Source organism: Diadema setosum, chromosome 14, assembly GCF_964275005.1.
Source record: "Diadema setosum chromosome 14, eeDiaSeto1, whole genome shotgun sequence".
NCBI classification, from domain to species: Eukaryota; Metazoa; Echinodermata; class Echinoidea; order Diadematoida; family Diadematidae; genus Diadema; species Diadema setosum.
Genome location: NC_092698.1, coordinates 12,406,423 through 12,428,471, shown reverse-complemented (window position 1 = coordinate 12,428,471; position 22,049 = coordinate 12,406,423). Strand labels below are relative to the sequence as shown.

General features: G+C 37.7%; 1 protein-coding gene and 1 pseudogene across 1 annotated transcript in view; one reads left to right on the top strand and one right to left on the bottom strand.

Annotated features, from left to right (window-relative positions):
• Positions 1 to 22,049, top strand: part of LOC140238363 (transient receptor potential cation channel subfamily M member-like 2) — a 370,479-nt gene that overhangs the window by 91,130 nt on the left and 257,300 nt on the right. The gene's annotated exons all lie outside the window — the stretch shown is intronic.
• Positions 9,415 to 17,201, bottom strand: LOC140238362 (uncharacterized; annotated as a pseudogene).

Here is a 22,049-nt window from a genome sequence, read left to right as displayed (position 1 = left end):
CTTTGCTGATTTTAATGTGATCTATACCTTGAGGACTTCAATGCTTTATCTTTACAAGATGATATTGATTCTGCTTTAATGTGACTGTTTGATTTTAAAGGTACAAGTCAAATTTTGTTTTCCCTTACAAATCCATACAAAACCCATACATTCTAGCTCGTGTTGAGCAAATTTTAGATAAACTAAAGATAACAAGAAAAAAAAAAACTATCTTGTGTGCCATCCCACTTTCCATAAAAAAAGACAAACACCAACACAAAGAGAGTAATTTAGTAGACAGAAAGATCCGTCTGTCCGGAGGAGTCTTTTATTTTTTTGACGTTATCGCTCTCCTCCGTAGACAGACGGAAGTTGATAGTACACATCGCTGTGTGGATGTTCTTAACCACTGTCTCTATGGAAAATTGGGTGAGGTACCTCACCCTTCTCGATTGCGTCTAATTCACGGCCCTAGGTCAGCAAATTTAAGCTTGTATTATAGCAAAATCAACATTTTCAACGTAAAACACACATCAACCAGCCCGTCGCGTCGTCACGTTCAAACTGGAGAAACATATGAATCCATAAGCCAATCACATGCGAGGTAGTGCACTACGTGTTTTTTTTATTAAAACACATACCTCGCATGTGATTGGCTAACAGATTCAAAATGGCGACTTACAGCTTGTGAACGGCGATGTTGCGATATTGATAAAATTTCTGCGTTATAACCTAGTTACTGTGAGTATTTCGATTGTCCAATGTGAGAAATTTACCCCAAATATTGCTGCATAATGTGTCATGTCATGTCAAACTTGTTCGAATGTAATAAAGCTGTCTGAAATTTGGTTTATTGTAACATTTGATCTGTGCACGACCGCTCTACACAGGAGCCGGCATCATGGACTTCGGTCTGTATAGGGAGGGGATCCGTGAAGCCAGACGCAGTCTCCGCATAACATTTCCCCGACGACCAGATACAGACCGATCTTTCGATCAAGTAATTTAGTAAATGACTAATCATTAGGTAAAAATGAATATTTAGTTACATCATAGTACATACTGTATTCATGTCAGTTCCACAGTTTAATATCAGCTAAAACCAAGCTTCAAGGGAAGCATGTGCTAGCCATATTTGATGTCAAAATTGCATGTAGACTTTTATGTTTTCAAGTCATTCATTTTATTAAGTGTCAGCCCACATTTTCCATACCCAGACTGTTCAAAATTTTGTGCCTGAATGAACACTGCAGGATTGGTTTCTGGCATTAATACAATCATAGGCAAACAGTTGAAGTAGACAGTGGGAACTGATTGGAAATAGGTGCGGTGGTATAATAAGCATGGAATGCTATGGGGACACAGACAAGAGCAGACAACAGAGTGGGAGGATAACAATACCTTGGTTGGAAATAATAAAACCTCTGGAAAATAAAGGATTTTTGACCTTGTAAAGATACTCTAGCAAATGCAGAGTGTTTTGATTCATAGCATTTCTGTGAAGACTGAGTTGCCAAAGTCAATTCACTTTATAGTGTGTGATGGTTTGATTTCTAAAGCAAGAGCTAGCATGAAAACCACAAAGGAAGTGTGTGATTAAAGGTACCAACCTCAAAGAGAAAATGACCAAACTTTTCAATGGTTATAGATAACCGTTTTGACATCATATGAAGAAGATCCTGTAAAAATGTTGTGTACTGTCATGTGAAAACAGACATTTTATCATTACTTATAGAAAGCAGACCACCAGCTGCATGACTTCATGTAAGTTCCTGACGTGTCATGCAATGTGCAGTTCCTCTTTCTAATATCATGCATTCTGAAATATTATCTATAACATCATTTAGTGGCAGTTATTTCATATATAATTATTTTGATTAATACTCCACTCCGTCAAGCTGTTTTGTGTGGAAACTTAGTCTAAGATATGTGCTTGCCATCAAAGTTCACCAGTCTTTACTCACTTTGGCATCAAAGTATGTTTCTCAAAGCATGGTACCTGGCTGACATGTCTTAAAGGTGCATGATCCCGGTGTTTTAGTCAAATGCGTACGTGGGCGCACGGCGCAAGTTTCCTATAGAGACCTATGCTATCGACTCCTCTTTGGCGCTTACGCTGTGGCCCACTTCCCCGAGTCCGAAGAAGTCCGATTCACTGTAGTCAGTGGTCGGATCACAGTTCGGCTCATGATTCGGCTGAGGGGGATGACAGCTTTAGCAAACTTCTTTTGTGATGTCATAATAGCAAGCACATATGCAAGCACCCTGGCATTACTACAGACTGCGCGATGCGCAGAGAAGACGACGAAGGCGACATTACTTAGCAACACCTACGCACTTTACTCTTGATGACAGCTCAGCTTCGGTAATCTTCGTATCAATGCTAACGGTGATCGGCAGTATCATCAACAGCGCCATCTACACTACCGGGACTATGCACCTTTAAAGTCAAAGGGACCTGCAGTGTAATAGTCCTGAGGCATGGTAAAACAACTGTTCAGTTTGACTGATTTGAAGAGAAAGAAAAATGTTAAAGGAATCAGACAGAGAGTGATTAAGACTTGAATTACAGTAAAAATTCTCTCTGAAATAAGTGTCAAATCGAAGACATTTGGTGATACGGCTTTTGGAAAAATAGCACCATCACTATTAGTAGGCTTGCTAAGGGCGAAAAAAGGGGTAATTGCTGGGTTTTATAGTACAAATGTCCTATTTGGCACACATGTTCCTCTGTACAATCGGAATTTTTTCATTGGAAGAGACACTCTGTATCTATGCAAATAAGCCTTAATTTGCATAATTTATGCAAAAATACATATGAAAATTATTAAAAAATATATGTGCATCCAGCGGAAATACCTAATTTGGTAGAAGTATTCTATTGAGTATTTAGAAACAATTCCTGCAAAAATTGCTTTCATAGCTATGTAAATAAACATAAAATTTGCAATTACGCAAGTTATTGTCTACTTTCAAAAATGCAGATTTTTGCACAATAACTTGCGTTATTTTATGTTTATTTACATAGGTATGAAATCAATTTTTGCAGGAATTGTTTCTAAATACTCTATAGAATACTTCTACCAAATTAGGTATTTCTGCTGGATGCACATATATTTTTTAATAATTTTTATATGTAGTTCTGCATAAATTATGCAAATTAAGGCTTATTTGCATAGATACAGAGTGTCTCTTTAGATGAAAATTTTTCAATTGCCCTATGGAACATCTGTGCCAAGCAGGACATTTGTACTAAAAAATGCAGCATTTACCTCCTTAGAAAGTTTACAATGTAATATATGGAACAATCTCTCCCTTACCATTAGATGCAGTAAAGATTTAGATAAATTCAAATGTTTTAAAAACTAATTTATTTATATGATACCGTATTTCTGTATCTGTATCTGTATGGTTTAGTCAGCAAATGTCCAAGAAGACACATCCACGCTAACTTGTTGAGAAGCACTACGTGTGGACAGAGCGCGACTATTGAAATTGCTTCAAATTTTGCTTAAACAGGGACAATGATGGACATTGAACCACTGCGTTAGGGAGTTGGTTCCAGTCTTTAACAGTCGTTATGAAGAATGAATCCCGGAAAACTGTAGCTCTGTGCCATTGTTGGGTAAATTTTTGATTATTACCACTGGTGTCTTCTTCTTCTTCTGATTAAGTCTGCCTCCTTCAATAGACTGAAGATTCTTGCAGACTGGTGCTATTTACATTATAATACAATTTATTTACAGATATTTACAAGCACATAGAAAATTTGACGGAAAAAAAAAACAAACTAGCCACTGTGATCAACCGTTAGACGGTTTCGAAATGATCCCACAGATGGCGCTGAAACAATTTCTGACGACAGGGAATTCCAGTTCCTTACAGTTCTTGGGAAGAACGAATGGCGATGCGATTCAGTTCTCGAATATGGTACCTGATAGGAGTGTGGTTGCGAGGCTCTCGTTAACTGTGTAGCCTGTTTGATAATATAGTCCTGTGCTGAAAGAGGAGTGAGATTATTGTGTATTTTGTACATCATAATTAGCCTGTCATTTTCTCTGCGCTGTTCCAGAGTGGTCCAATTAAGTTCTTGTAGCATTTTAGTGACACTCGAGGTGTTATGGTAGCGATTTAAAGTGAATCGCGCAGCTCTTCTCTGGACCATTTCCACTTGGTGGATTAGGTTCTTGGTAGATGGGTCCCAAACTGTGGAAGCATACTCAACAATTGGTCGAACCAACGTTTTGTAAGCTGTGGCTTTAACATCAGCAGATTTTATGCGAAGATTGCGTTTTAGAAATGCAAGCACGTTATTGGCTTTATTGACAGTATTGTTGATGTGTTGGGTCCACTTCAAATCAGAAGTGATGGTTACACCCAAGTACTTCACGGATTCAACAGATTCAAGAGGGGCGTTATTTAGATGATACACATGTTGCACCCTACTTCTTTTCCTGAATATTGTCAAAACCTTACACTCATCTGTGTTCAAATCCATCATCCATTTTTTCGCCCAGTCACCAATTTTGTTTAGGTCCTCTTGAAGATTTTGCGTATGATGTTGATTGTCGATGGTCATGTAAGAAATTGCATCATCGGCAAAAAGGCGAACCTTTGACGCGAGACCATCAGGCAAGTCATTGATGTAAAGTAGAAAGAGGCAAGGCCCAAGAACCGACCCCTGAGGCACTCCAGATCCTACCGCTACTGAGGAAGATTTAATACCATCCAAAACGACCCTCTGACTTCTTCCATTAAGAAAACTTTGAATCCATTTCAGATTTTTCCCCCTGATACCGTAGTAGTCCAGTTTACGTTAAAGCCACTCATGTCCAACCTTGTCAAAAGCTTTTGAAAAATCCATGACTCTAACATCCGTTTGACGCCCTGCATCCAAGTTCCTATGTAAATCGCTTGTGAAAACAAGTAATTGTTGTTCACATGACATGTTCTTACGGAAGCCATATTTGCAGGGGAAAAATGTTGTTATTTTCGTCCCCGTGCTTCATAATTTTGCTGGCTAAAACGTGCTCCATCAGTTTACAGCAAATACATGCCAGTGAAATGGGGCAGTGTCATGTGTGTTGGGTTGAACGTAAACGTACAGGGGGACATTGACTAGACCATTTTTCATTTTGTACAACATGCAAAGCTTCTGATGCTTTCTCCTTGTCTGGAGTGATTCCCAGCCCAACTCGGATAATGCCCAACTCGGAGCTGGATAGACAATAATTTGCCTGTGCTAGCGTATAGGCCGCACCCAGACTACTGGTTTATTTTTGTCAAGCCCACTGGAGGTGAGGGGAGACTAAGGGACCGCCTGCGCCATCTATCTGTCCATTGTCTGTCTGTGACGCAACAAAAACTTGAATAACTCTCTAGTGACGACTTCAATTTCAATCAAACTCGAGATCGAGTGGTTGTACAAAGTTACACATTTTACCTAATATGAAGGTCATCTCAAGGTCAAAGGTCACTGGCAGGGGTCAATGAACTTAAAGCAATGGTCCTGTTCCTGTTTATGTTGCGTATCAGAATGTTATTTGCTAGTATTTGCAGAATACTTGATGAAATTGTGTTGAGGAAGGATAGTATCAACATCCATGATGGTTCGTTTCACATTACAGTGTAAAATAGATGAGAAAATTACGAATTTAGTACATAGTAATTTGCTGCAAGAAGGCAAAATCTTTCCAACATCTATCAGGATGACCGTTACCTACAGAGCGCCACCTGCCGTTTCCATTGCAATACGATACTGTCTTTGCGTTTTGCGAGCCAAACTCCAGCCACCACTCCTTCCATTCCACGAAGCGACAGGCCCTCCTGACCCCTTGACCGAAACACATCTATTTTTAGGCCTTCCTAAGGTTACACTCTGCGAGCTCCCCAAGGACTCTTGGCAGAATCTCTCTCCCCTTCTCCCAACTCTCGCCGTTCAGGCCTACACACACCACTTCTCCCAACTCTCGCCGTTCAGGCCTACACACACCAGAGAGACACACACAATACCCAATGCCCAGCCACTTGCTTCATTCAAAGTGTACGGTGGAACACACACCGGTATCGTAACCCCATTGAACGTGTTGGGTCGCCGATACCAGTTACTGTACCCCTACCTACCTGGTTATGGAAATGATCCAAATGTCTAGTCATGTACAGCTCCATCCATTGAATACTATGTATTCACGGTTGTGCCATTGGGTACTAAACTTTGTGAGTCCGAAGAAAGTAATTGAATGATTATGGCACCGACTGTAGATATTTCACGTATGTCTGTACTTGAGAACCACCGGCATCAACGATTTTATCATATTCTATTCGAACATGAAAATTTGAAGACTAGATACACGTGTACTAGCTACTACACACATAGAGAAAAAAAGATCCTAGATGGATTTCGATTGAATTTTTGATGTTCAAATCGCCAGCGCAGAGATACGTTTATACATGTATTTACATGACTGTCTTGACACAGGCTTGATCAGCGCATGTGAGGCACTATTGAATAATCGCGACCATAGTCACCCTATAATTCTTTCGGACACAATTCCCAAAAGTAGGAAAAAACTCGGTAACTTCCGATTTTTTTTTTTGGGAAGACATTTCAGAAAGTATCCAAACAGATAGACGACGCCAATGATATTTGAAACGCTACACCTATATTGCAGGCTGCAGCTTCACACACAACATGAAACGATATAGTTTGCATCAAGATTTCAACCTCCAAATGAGCCAAAATACATTAGTATAGACACTACATCTTTATAGAAATTAATTGTGAAGTTACAGCCCCCCCCCCCCCCAAAAAAAAAAAAAATATGCTTGGGTGAAATTCAGGCAATCTATCGTCCGCTCATTTATTATCATTTTTTAAATCAAAATTTACCGCATACACTCACCTCCCGTTACAACTGCCGAAAAAAAAGCTAACGAGCGGATATTTGTTTACGTGAATGACCCATGCATATTACGGGCAGGTATCACGGAGTACCTCCTTGGTATCACCAGAGAGGTGCTCACCTCCCTGGTATCACAACGTTTTGTACGTGAAGTATTTATAGAATATAATAAAGACAACACTTGGTTTCTTATCATCAAACGATTATTATAGATTTAGTGTTAATTTACTGTTACGGAACTATTGTGGCAAAGTCTGTATTGTCAATCACGTCATGAATAATATGACTTACCTGCTTGACAAATGGTTCATTCTGCTTTATTCTGCTTAGCGCGTGTAAACAAAATAAGTAAACACGTATCGAACGCGATGTGATGAATCATTTGAATCAAAAATATTTTAATCAGAATTATTTTTGGTACAACCCCCTCAGTGACTTGGTTACATATTTATGTTGTATTATACTTCATGGAAACTTCTAGTTAGAATGCTACATATAATATCAATTGTCAGGTTTTTGTCACCGATGGGATCGTATGTTTTGTTCAGTTTTGTTATAATTATAGTGGCCGAGATTTCACTGATTTCACTGTGCATAGCATACAAACTGACTTGCCCATGCCATGGATCGAGCTACGAGAGCTCCATCGCCGATATTGACAGAATGGAGTTATGGTTCACATTACACAAATCTTACTGAGCGTTATATTGTTATAAACAATGTATACGTTGGAGGCGATGTGATAGAACCATATACAAGTTTCGGTACGGAGGAATCAACAATGTTTTAATCAAATAATTTTTAGTAAGACCTCCTGAAAGACATTTTATTTGATTCTATATTTAGGTTCATTAATTATTCTTTATGGAAATGTCGTGTTACCATTTCAAATCAATGATAGCTTTTGTTACCAATCGTGTAATTCGAGGCCGAGATTTTTGTTTACGTGAATGACCCATATTACGGGCAGGTATCGTACGTAGTACCTCCTTGGTATCACAACGTATACGTGAAGTATTTATAGAATATAATAAAGACAACACTTGGTTTCTTATCATCAAACGATGATTATAGATTTAGCGTTAATTTAATGTTACGGAACTAAGTCCATCACCCCTTCGAGAGTGAATATTTTCACTCGATCTTTTTTTTTTTTTTTTTTTTAGAGAGAGCCTATGTTTGATAATAATGTGAGTTATGCGACATAATTGTCATTTGAAAATCAACGACACTGCACTTACCGGTAGGCCTGCAGGCAGTACTTGAGTTTCTGAAATTCAAAGTTTTTTCTTAATCATGTCTTCTTAAAGATGGAAATAAAGAAATTAATAACTATTATATTGAATTGAATTAGAGAAGGAAAATATACACCATTTATTGGCTGGTTCCTTGATTTGGACTGCCAAATCGGTATGTTTAGCAACTAAGGGTCATCTCTATAGGTATGTTGATATTTCAATCTCACTGCTGCTTCTGAACTGTATGAAATTCATGTCCGAAATCATGCGACAAAATAGTAACAATACACGTTTGTATGAATGAAATCACTTTTTCTTATAGCTGTGTCTGATACACATACAGTCACTTCCCCGTTACAACTGCCGAAAAAAAAAAAAATAAGAGCGGGGATTTGTTTACGTGAATGATCCATATTACGACCAGGTATCATACGAAACGGTTTGTACGTGAAGTATTCATGGAATATAATAAAGACAACACTTGTTTTCTTATCATCAAACGATGGTTATAAACAAAATAAGTAAACACGTACCGAACGCGATGTGATGAATCATTTGAATCAAAAATATTTTAAACAGAATTATTTTTGGTACAACCCCCTCAGTGACTTGGTTACATATTTATGTTGTATTATACTTCATGGAAACTTCTGGTTAGGATGCTATATATAATATCAGTTGTCAGGTTTTTGTCACCGATGGGGTCGTATGTTTTGTTCAGAATAATTATAGTGGCCGAAATTTCACTGATTTCACTGTGCATAGCATGCAAACTGACTTGCCCATGTTTAGTGGATCGAGCTACAATAGAGCTCCGATGTATACCTATATACAAGTAAATTCGACAGGATCATGCTGGAACATTCAACTCCCTAGCAGTTATCATGATGTACATCTCTCAAACACCCCACAGTGAAATTCGACTGCAAAACTCGAAATATATTGACAGAATGGAGTCATGGTGCATATTACACAAATCTTACTGAGCGTTGTATATTATATTGTTATAAACAACGTATACATTGGAGGCGATGTGATGATCCATAAAAGTTTCGGTACGGAGAAATCAACAATGTTTTAATCAAACAATTTTTAGTAAGACACCCTGAAAGACATTTTATATGATTCTGTATTTAGGTTTACATTATTCTATAATAATATGGAAATGTCGTGTTACAATTTCAAATCAATGATAGCTTTTTATGATACCTATATACTCACGTATGAAACAAGGTGTCTTGGCTCATCTGCAGGTTGAAATCTTGGCTGTATATGGAAGAGTGCTGTTCGTTATTCCGAGGGTTCTTTATTCCGAAGGTTCGTTATTCCGAAGGTTCCTTAATCCGAAACACACAAATTCCCTATACCTAGAGGTTGGTTAATCTGAAAATGAAAAAGGGTTCGTTAATCCGAACATTTTCCTAGCGATATCCGGAAGGTTCGCTATTCCGAAGATTTTGTTAATCCGAAAATGAAATTCGGAATAACGAACCTTCGGAATAACGAAACTTCGGACTGAAGAGCCTTCGGAATAACGAGCCTTCGGAATAACGAACCTTCGGAATAACGTGCTGTAACCGTATGGAAGACGATGCCGTCAAGCGAAAACTCTTGTCAATTTATCTCCACAAGCAAAATCTATAACATGCAGTGACCATCATACATTATCACAAACTGTACAGTGTTTGACAGTGTTCATACAGAGATGTTTGTACATGTGTATTTCAGTGTTGTAAATTTTGAACACCGCTTGTATATTCGCGTGTCTTTTCCCATTCTTCAGAATAGAACTGGAAATTTGAGTAATTTCGAGACAGTTTTACATATATATATATATATAATATAATATATATATATATATATATATATATACTTGTATACATGTACCTACGTAAACCACACCACATAATTTTTTTTTTCAATCACAATTCTGAGAGTGCTAAACAATGTATCTTGTTTGATATGGAAAGGTAAGTAGTTAAGAAACAAACCTTATAATAAATAATGATAAATCTGTTGATCTTATATACAAAAACATTGTAATATAAAAAAAAATGCGTGTATTATGGTAAATAATTTTCACATATATGTAGTATAAAAATATAACGATAGGCCTACAGACTGCAGCAATTCTCTTTAAATAATAGCAAGACTCTTTTGGGCTATTTTGGAGGGGAAAACTATAAAGTATCAACATGGAGACAATTCGCAAACCATAATACAGATGAGACATTGGTGTGAACTATAGATACATGTATCATTTTATAGATTTTGTATACATCACATCCACCTCATTTTGGGCATACACAGATACATAGATGTAAAAGACAGTGTACCAAAATTTTGTGTAGGAATAAGATGTCAATATATTCCTGAAAATACGCCTGTCCGGAGATCAGGAGGTCGTAGGTTTGAATTCTTCTCGATTATGTACATCCGTGATTTATTTTGTCAAAGATACTTCAAAAACACTGATCAGATTTCTAATGCTTATAAACGTCGATGTATAAAAGGCAATTTCTCAATCGGATGCAGTAAGACGAGGGCTGAAAATGTGCGGCAGTACACCTCCCCGACCATGGATTACATTCAAATCTTTTCCGACAATTCTGATGTAAAAACTGAAACAAAACACCACGGTAAGCCTGAAACTAAGGTCAAAGAGAGAGAGAGAGAGAGAGAGGGAGAGAGGGAGGGGATATCTTTCCATTCACAGTTCCTTGTTGAAACATGAGGTCGACAAAGCTGTGAACTTGACGAACATAACAAAACAAGGTTGATCTTGTCAAGGATTATAAACTCGGTTCTAGTTTAGTTCAGTCTAGTTTTATTCACCATCATTCCAGTACAATGAAGTCCAATAAAAAGACACTAAAAAATAATTGAATTAAAAAATAAATAAATAAGAACAAAACAAGAAGAGTTGATCTTGAAGGTGAACCCTATATACATATTTTCATATGCTTTATATTCCCTGGAAGAGCATTTCAATTGTGGTTAATCAAGTTCCCTCGATTGTTTACAGTTAGTTAGTTTCTCATCAGTGTATAAAGTTTATCTTGCAAGTGCTCTGGATTGGCATCTCGCTTTATAATTATCCCTCTTGAAGCTAACCGAGCTAACCAGTATCAACGATTATTGCACATTATGACCTCGGACAGAACCGGAGATGGTGATATCGGACCGTACATACCAACATTTCAAGGGAAATGTAAGTACAATTACAAAACGAAGTGTCAATCACTTTTCAAAATGAATATTTCTGTGATTATTCTTATCAACTCGTATAACAGCTAATGAGGCCAACGTGGTTGCGTGAAGTAATTAATGCACTTAATTTTTTTTTCATCAGTCACAAACACGCAGTTCGTGGTATTAAAAAAAAATCGAGGCTAACTCCTGGAATTGGTATTGCCGCTTGAAATTGTTGCCTTTGTTGTTATCGTTTTTTATACCATTGTATTGATTATCATGAATACTGTACTATTATCATCATCACAAATAACTTCATTCTCTGTATAAGTTGTCATCACAAACCTCCTGAGAACCTCTGTTTTGATTGAGGAGAAAATATGTTTTGTCAAGATTATTTTGACGATGCTCATAACGTCAGAGTACGTGGAATCCGTTCCAGTTAGTGCTAATGCTATCGACCACGTTATCTGATATCATTGGCTCCCAGCCATTAGCCTCTTCACAATTCGCGAGATATAGGCATATATAGCACACATACAAAAAAAAAAAAAAAAAAACACCAATGACCAGTAACAGGAACAACAACGATGGCGAGACATAATACTAATAATGTGAATATTATACAAAAATGAATTACACTGAGAATACTGAGCAGTAACATGTGAATTATCATTATCTTCGGTTCGACAGTGTTCTTCCCAGTCGTATTCAATATACGTGTATCACCTATAATAATTCCACGTCAAGCATATCGCTGTGCTTGAAAGCGCAGATTTAAACTTCTCTCTGCCATTATTTCAAAGAGGTGCGAACATTGCCTGTTTGTTAATATCAAAATTTACATACTTACCGATGTAATAGATTATTTATAAGAAACTTACGGTCGATCCACATATTTGCAAAGAAAATTCATACAGGGATAATTCACAGGGATAATACATTGTATGAGAAAAGGAAGAGAGAAAATATACCTTCGACATAAAAAAGGAAATGTCTGAAAATCAAGCTTATCCGAGGTACTAAAAAGGACAGATTACGAACATCTTGTGGGAATTTACCAGCAGGCCTGTACAGCGTTTTGCACTACCAAAGAAATTATTAACCAGCATACATGTAAACATGTGTGTATACAATGTGTGAACTAATGATTGATCGTCGAGTCAATGTTTTTACTGTTTGAACATCACAGTACAGTGTAAATTAGGCCCTACGTCCGTGTGACGGGGGATGGGCATTCAGGGTAATATCTTTGGAGTGACTGTTGCGTAGTGTATACTGAGTATAATATTATCATTTTGCATCGTAATTTGTTGTTTTGTTGAATATGACAAGGGTAATAATAAACAAACATACAGCCGAAATAAAATAAACATGAAAAATAAGTGAAAACGCGCTGGCATTCATTACCCATCTATACACGCCTATAGGGGGATTCACAGTATACAAATTACTGGGTAACAAAACGAAGTTCTTTGCACGAGTGGACAAAAACCCAACAAATAAGCGCGGTCAGCAGCGCAATGCTAAACCCAAGAAATCTTGCTGTTATTATTAGCGCGCTAATCTTTGGCCCGCAGATACGTGTGAACGGTCAACCACAAAAACTCGAATCTTTCATATCATATCATTCATAGCGCACGCCACAACAGTTTGCGCTCGACAATGTATGTGAGGTTCAAGAACAATGCTTGTAGTTTTATCAATTTATCGATAGGCAATTAGCGGGTTACTAGTATTTCTGTGAGGGAGAAAGGCTGCAAAAATAAAAACAGACAAATAAAGAAACAGACAAAAAACCCAACAAACTCTAGTTTCCGAGCGCATAGTATACTCTACTAACCAATTAATTTGGAGCGTGTCAATTAACGGTTTCAATAAAAAACAAAGAAAACAAAACAAAACAAAATAAAAACTCGAGTTTCGGGGAGCTTGGTAACCCGCTATATTATGGTACGTACAAACGCGGCTATTAAGTAACACTCGTAGGCCTTATACGTACAATTTCCTTCATAATACCCTATCAGTACAATGATACAACATGCGCTTGTTCACCCGGATCGTTCGCATTCATTAATATCATGCATGTATTGATATTGTGTTTACTATTTTTCCATTCTGTAGAATACCTACGTGCCATTAGCCGGATCTACTACCCATCATTCATTTCATAGCGGGATGATGACAGGAAGCATTTTTTTTTTTTTTGACACAGTTCCCCGATGGAACCGTCAAAATAATTATTATAAACTGTTTAGAAGTTCGGTGGTCTGATTTCATTTTCAGAGGTCCCGAGAAACCACTAAAGTGCCATTTGAGATGTAGAGTATCCATCCAGCCTACTTCTTGTTATGATGAAAGTGTAAAAGGAAAAGACATTGGTTGCATTCATAACCGACAATCTATGAAAAATTATACACACATTGTTCCCAGGATGAATCCCTTTGAGAAAAAAAAAATACATCTGAAGATTATTTTTTTTTCTCAGAAGGGATTCATCCGGGGAACATAACCATAACATCCTAAAAAGTTTATCTTTCCATTCTGTAGAATATCTACGCGCCATTAGCCGGATCCACACGTATAACAACATGGCGGGATGACGACCCAGGATGACGATTGAACTCCAAATCTCTAGATGTTTCCCCCTCTTCACGCGTTTGCATATACCGACAATATTTACGCAGCTGTCACACAGTAGTGTGATGTTGTCATTTACCCGTTATTGTGATGCTCGCTTGAATGATGGAGTATAAAATCTGGAGATTAGTAAAGTATTTTCGGTCAACCGTTTACGCGGTCACCGGGAGCAAATCAGCGCACTATTTCAGAAATCAAGTGCAAGATTTTTTTTTTTTTTTTTTTTTTTTTTTTTTTTGGTACCGTCGCGATGCTGATCGCGCAAATTAGTGGGATTTTGTGTGCACATGTGCAAAAATCTCGAAATTACGATGGCCATGTAAATCTCGAGATTTGTATCCAGCTTTTTGGCATACGCGCGAACCCTAATAGTGGCTCTTGTGTTTGTGGGGATATAGTTGTGTGCAAAACTTAGAACAATGTACAGTACACTGTATTAAAAAAAAAAAAATACGACCTAATAGTACATCATGATCTAGTCTACTGCCGATTCCACAGCAGAGTAGATTACCAAAGAAACTGTTCACACAGTTTGAACAACCACCGTGGATACTCGCTGTGATGCCATCAACGTCGTTCCCCAATGTTCAACTCTTCAGACAGGTGGGCTGTGGGTAGCAGCGGGCCAGATGGAATGACAGGCCTCGGGCTGGGCATGGTTTTCGCCAGGAATGTTCAGGCTGTGAAGGGGCTCGGCCGAACTTCGGAGAGGTGGAGGCAGAAACTTTTCAGGAGCAAGACAGATGGATAAAGCGACTGTCTCTGGCGATACTTCGTGGCCGGGCATAGAAAATCGGCATGTCCGAACCTCTCCAATTCTTTTGGTGTTTTTTTTGTTTTGTTTTGTTTGTTTTTTGTTTTTTTGTTTTGGTTGAACACATCTGCCTGTGTAATAAAGAACAAAACAGAAACATTTTCATATATAATTTTATTACCGTGGTTCCATGAATAGACATTTTCTTCAACTAATATACGATTCAATCGCACATCCCCTAGTTTATGTACCAGAGTAAAATGATATTCACACAATGCCTTCCATTCTGACTAATAAGAAATTCGCGGAATAAAAATAAGCGTCATATAGGCCGATATAGGCCTTACGTGTTTTCACAATCTACAGACAAAAAACAAAAACAAAACAAAATAAAACAAAAACACAAATACACATGCACACACACACACACACAATGCGAAAAAGAACAGGTCATGTTTGTTTATATATTTACAAGAATAACATTACCTTTGGTGACTGGCTTCCAATGCGCATTCCTGTCTTTTCTCGATTTGCTCCTGAGATCTATAAAAAAATTGATACAGTGGAATTAAAGATTCATTCTTTTTTCACGCGTGAACGTATATTGAAAGAGTAACGTCGGGTATAATACAACGTATCTCATTGACTACCATGATTCATCGCAATATCCCGCGTTCCCTGTTAATGGAATCATTTGAGTTTTCACAGCTTAATTCCGAGACAAACTTGAGTTTTATTTATTTATTTATTTATTTTTGGTGTCCTGTTCGTATCGCTTACAAAAACGTTCAATTCGAATTTTGATGGCCCGAAAAAAGAAATGTATCGTGGCCTACCAATGAAAGGAAGCATTTTTTTTTTTTCCGACACAGTTCTCCGATGGAACCGTCAAAATAATTATATAAACTGTTTAGAAGTTTGGTGGTCTGATTTCATTTTCAGAGGTCCCGAGAAACCACTAAAGTGCCATTTGAGATGTAGAGTATCCATAGCCTACTTCTTGTTATGATGAAAGTGTAAAAGGAAAAGACATTGGTTGCATTCATAACCGACAATCTATGAAAAATTATACACACATTGTTCCCAGGATGAATCCCTTTTGAGAAAAAAAAAAATACATCTGAAGATTATTTTTTTTTCTTCTCAGAAGGGATTCATCCGGGGAACATAATCATAACATCATAAAAAGTTTTAGAACGTGACATCAAGCTGCTCCCACTGACTGTGATAACAAATTATGAAATGGAAATGGAATTATGCAACCTGCAAATCATCTTAGAGCTTGTCAAATTAAAAAAAAATCATATTTCCATCTATTATAACTTTCATAATTATTCAGTACACTTCAAAGAAAAGGGCACATCAAAGCAAACAGCAATTCATCATGATGGATCTATGTACAATATGTATACGATCGACATAGATGGACAAAACTGACACAGTGAATGAACAACCTACGTGTACAGTCTTCTACGGCATATAGCGTCTCAGTCAATTTAATAATAACAAACAGTAATTGAAGAGCTTTGAAAACAAAAGCAGACAAATCAAAATACATATAAAAAAGTATATGGGATACTACGCAGAGAAAATTGAATGAAAATGATACGCAAACACACGCACATAATCATGATGCATCGGACCACTGAACCTCCGCCAAACGGCCATGTTAGTCGTTATGTTGCAGGTATTGTATACTTCATTTTTATGATTATGATATGACAGATTAATTACATCATAAGGCTGAGCTATGTAATATGATGTAGAAACGGTTATTATAAATAGGGGCTACTCAAAGGTAGGGAAAAGAAAATGACACGACGAGGGTGTAATGCTGCCGCGCCATTGTGTTCCCCTGTTTCTGATACTACCTAGTAGTACAGTGTAGATCATCCCCTTCCAAATCTCATGTAAACTATACTCGACAGAAATTATAATCACCCCTCCCCATTCTCTTTGGGCACATATTATTCACTTTTAGAATTAATAACGAACATTCCTTCAGTTTTGACTAACGAATCTCCTTTTTGGAATAACGAGCTTTATTTCGTTTTCGGATCGATACACATAATCTTGAGAATACTATGGACGCTTCAGAATAAGGAAATTTATGTCATTTTCAGATCAACGAACCCTCGGCATAAGGGACCCTACTTCATTCTCGTTTGGCCGATTACTCCTTGCGAAATTCATTATTTAGAAATCTATTTTTCTGAACTTTTTACACGCAAAAAACCTTGAAAATCAAGGTGAAAAAATAAACTAATCAAGTCTTTTGTGGGTCATCCTACATACATCTTTTCTAGCAGGCACAGGATATTCTTCACGAGATAAACTTCAAGCTCTCACATCATGCACTTATACGGATAAAGATGGGTCGGACTGACTAACTTCTACACTCAATGCCTGTATACTCACTTTTTCACTCAGGACATCGCGAGCTGGGGTCGGTAGATCCAGGTGTCGCGTCGGTTCATTTCTACGGGATGAAGGCATGCATCTTGTCCAGTTTCAATAATCGCGATCCCTTCGTTGTCCTTTACGCCTCATTTCGAAAGGTTCTATATTCTTTTGCGAGATTTCTGGGTCGGAGACGTATGTATACCTCGTCTTGCAAAACCTAATTGTTTTAGTTGCTCTCGAGTCGCGTCGGAATCCGTAGAGCTCTATACGCAGCATCACACCGAGGAAAGGAGACTGTGCCCTCAAGTAAACAAACGGAACGACGCGACGGCTGATATACATGTATAGCGCAGTGCGATCACAGAACTCCACACACACGCGACGTGCATACAGTTCTGCAAATGTGCCATGAACCCCCATGATTACGCAATATTCCCACGCCGCGCCGTCTCTCTCCCAAATTCACGGAGGTGAAAAGGTCAACCTCCCAGACCAAGCCGTGCGGTACACATCGCTCTCGTGTGCGGAAGATAACGGTTGAAAAAGCCCAAGCCCAATGTAGTCAAATTCAAACGGTAGAGGGAGGTAAGGTCGTATCACAGGGAAAGTGTGGGACCCACACTTTTAATCGGACGACGTATTTTTGCATTTCTCAGCCATTTCTAGACCAATTTTTGTCAAACAAACTTTGAATTCCCCATAAATTTCAATGCTCTTTCATATTTCATAAGTAGTTTCTCATTATCTTGCCAAAAAAATTCATCTCGACGTGCCATCATCAACCAGAACAGGACCTCCCCTTTAAGGGCCCAATGTTAAGTTTGTAGGGTATGTTTCGATTATGGCTCATATAACTTTGATAGGTATGTCCGTTTGTAACCAAACTTAAATGGTGGGTGTCCCTTGGGAAATTGATGGTCTCCACAAGGTCAAAGGTCACAGACAGGGGTCAACAAACTTTTAGGGGCCAATGTTAAGTTTTTACGGCACATTTCCATTATGGCTTATAACTTTTGTGCTTGGTAAGACTGTTTGCAATCAAACTTTGGTGGTAGATGTCTCTTTTGGAATTGTAATTTGTAATTGTAATTTGACGATTAAAAAAAATCTAGTGAGCTTTGAACACAACATTTCTTTAAAAAAAAGAAAAAAATCAATGTCTAAATTAAAAGGTAGCATACAAGATGAAATGCCACTGCTATGAATGTATAAGCAACAAATTGAATCTTATACTAGTATATAAAGTTCTGTCCCTTGATTTTCCCATGATCATTGAAGGTGCCCTTGACACGACCAAATTTAAAAGAATTCTAGGTGTAAGGCTCATTTTAACTTCAAGTTATGCCTTTTTAAGTGTGAACTTTGACCGTAATTTGCATAACCAAAATGGCTATGTATGAATTTGCTGTTATTAGATAATAATAATCAGTTTGACAAACTCTACCAGCTTGTAAAATTTTACAGCAATCGAAGCATTGGCAAACAAAGGGAAATTGTGTGTGGGGGGGATATGTATACTTGATGAAATAATTTCAAGTTAAATGACATCAGAGTGAAGCTGAACTGCAAAAAAAAAAAAAGAGAAAAATAGTGCCCTGTTGGATTCAAACCTGGGTCCTCTGGTATAGTATTATATAAAGCATATGGCGCACTAGCCAATTGAGCCACATGGCTCTTCCCATGCACTCAGTGCTGTGAAACGTAAGATTGAATAGGGCAGAGGAATACAAAAATTCTTTGTCTTGATTCCATTCACAAATTTACTTTGATATAGAAATATTCACCCTGATAAGGGCATCTGATCAATACTCAAATTCACTATTATGAAAATATGTTGTCTCAGCTATGACATACTTAATTTTCAGAGGAAATAGAGTGAAATCAAATGATATACAGCTTCCAGGACATTGTCAAGTCAATGCATGAATGGGAGAAAAAAATCACCTCTCATAGATAACACGTAAACTCAGCAAATTTTGATACTTTGCATTTAATCAAAATTTTCAATTTGTTGACGTCATCAAATTGAAAAATAATAATCACATGCTGACTCAAAAGACAATTCTACAAAGTACAACATATGATTGAGTGTCACAAGATGCGGAGATAAATGAAGCAACAACTACAAATTTCACAGTCAGACTGTAACCATATTACGAGAGCTGAGTATATCTCATATATACATATAATTATATCCAATTAGATAACCAGTCACTGCTTTCAATACCTTTTACTATAATCAATTATTACTTCAATACCACTTACTATCAATTGTGCTGATACACAATTTCACTTTCAGATATTTCATCCTAAATTGAAACCAAATTACAATGACATATATTATTTGCACTTATGCATGTACAACACATTTTATATAATATTCTGTTATCACACAAAATAAAGACTGACAAATTACTGTGCACCCGGGCTAAACAGCTGTCTTTTATGGATTCTACATGCCACAGTCTCAATGGAAACTGGTGCCTGTGGGCAGGCCCAGACTGGATAAATCAAATGAAAGTCAATATTATATACAATCATATACAGTACCACAACACTTTCTTCAGCTTATCATTCAACAGATACAAATTTCCAATTCTCTCATCTGAACTATACAGGATGTAAGCTGTATTACAAATTACTGTGCACCCGGGCTAAACAGCTGTCTTTTATGGATTCTACATGCCACAGTCTCAATGGAAACTGGTGCCTGTGGGCAGGCCCAGACTGGATAAATCAAATGAAAGTCAATATTACAATCATATACAGTACCACAACACTTTCTTCAGCTTTTCATTCAACAGATACAAATTTCCAATTCTCTCATCTGAACTATACAGGATGTAAGCTAAGCTATCTAGAATTTCATTTGCCAAAGTTGATATAAATAAAAAGTGCAAATTAACTGAATGTGGCATACAATAATCATCTCTAACCATCTCATTGCCACTAACAGTACTTTAACACAGTATGCTCATATTCACCTCAATTCAAGTATTCACTTTATAAATTCCCTCTTATCCTTGCTGCAGATCATAATATTCCTATTTGAAGACAACAAATAGTCTCTGACTAATCTGAACAACCCCCCCCCAAAAAAAAAAAAAAAATCAACGACTACATCTCCAAATAACCAGCTCACTTGGCTTAACCTCAACAAAATACCACATAATAGGATATTATACTCTCTTACAAATTGCTGACAAAGCTGATACAGTATACATATTCTATACCTGCACTAATCATAAGTTGAATTTGACAGAGGACTGCAGGAATTACAACCAAATCTATCTCATATTCACAAAAAGTCACTCTCCATACCCAGTGGTTGCCACACAGTCACTCTAAAGCTGATGCGACAGAGCTCCAACCAGCAACCTCACGCGATCACTGGTTGTTGCAGACTGCTCAACCAATCTCTCTACCTTTTACATTTCTAACCCTACAAAATAGTTTCCAGTTAACTTGGGCATATCCTCATGCATTTGCATATAATATAATGAAAACAAATCACTCTAATAGTTTAAAAGCATATTTTACCATTTGCAGATGAAACAAAAATCCAGCGTCAGTGCTTTATGATAGTTCTAAAATGTGCGTTTGGGATAGAGACGACCACTGTAAAACCGTGAACCCATGTAATCGATGTTAAGTATTGTTAAATACACAAAATATGAACAATAGTTATAATAACAATTTTTTCAGACTAAACCATCTACAGTTATGGTTTAATGAGAAAAATACTGATATCTCCTTATATTTTAGGCTTTATTGCGAAAATATATGGTAGGATGTTTTGTGATACAACAGACCTACAGATATGCATCAAATGAGTTATCTTAAACATTTTTTAAATCACTGTTCCTTAAAGGTAAACAGGACCTTTAAAACTGCTGAGGTCTCAACAAAGAGATTTTTCTCCTCCCCACCACTAGAGGGTGGACTCTACAATGGAGTCAGTGATTTCATGGGGGCCGCCATTGTTCCACTTTAACAATGTGGACTTTGCGTACTATGTATACATTTCTACAGCGCGTATTACGCGAACTTCTGAACTTTTACGCGAGTACGCACTTGATTTTGGCTGCTCCTCGGTTGCTCGTTTGCTAGCGTGTTAGCACGAGGGGTGAGCCTACCGTTGTACCGCCTCGTTGTCATCCAATGCTCCCCTTGCGCTCACAAAACAATAGTACAGGGTGTATGAAGACTCCGCACTCTAGCAGTCACTGGGGAAAATCTCTTTGGGTCTCAACTACTGAACTGTATTATACAAACAAAAATAGTAAATCAAAAGTCTTGTTGTCTTTCAAAATACCAGGTTGCACTACCAGTGCATGCCAAGCCAGAAAATGAGACTACCACCTGTTTCAAACAATACAGCAATTCACCCAAGGGGACCATCAGCTTGCCACACCCCATTCTTGCCCCCACTATTTGCTAAATACGTGTTAAAGCCAAAGAAGTTTTTTTTTTTATATTTGCCCGAAATACGGGCAAATATCTACGGTCTGGTGCCATATTCCATGAGGCCGGAGGCCGAATGGAATATGGTACCAGACCGTAGATATTTCCCGTATTTCGTAAGAACAAGCAGGGGGCAATGATTTTATCTTTTAGTATAAGTGCTAACCTTCTTCTCACTGATTTCCTCTTGTGAATGATGTTGAAATCGCCGGCTGTCAGCCATGTTGACTTACGTCTCGCGAGCTGATTATGCGCGCATACAAATACGTGCATGCCATGATACTGTAGTAGCCAGATAAACATCTTCAAAGACAGCGCGTCTCAGCTCAGGCAAAGACGCACATCTACACCCGAGACGCGTTGTCTTTGAAGTTGTTGTTGCTGCTAAACATGCTGTCTTTTATCAAGCGTCTTTGCCTGAGTTGTCTCAGGTGATGTGCGTAATACGCTTGAGGACCGCGCACTGTCCATTTGTTT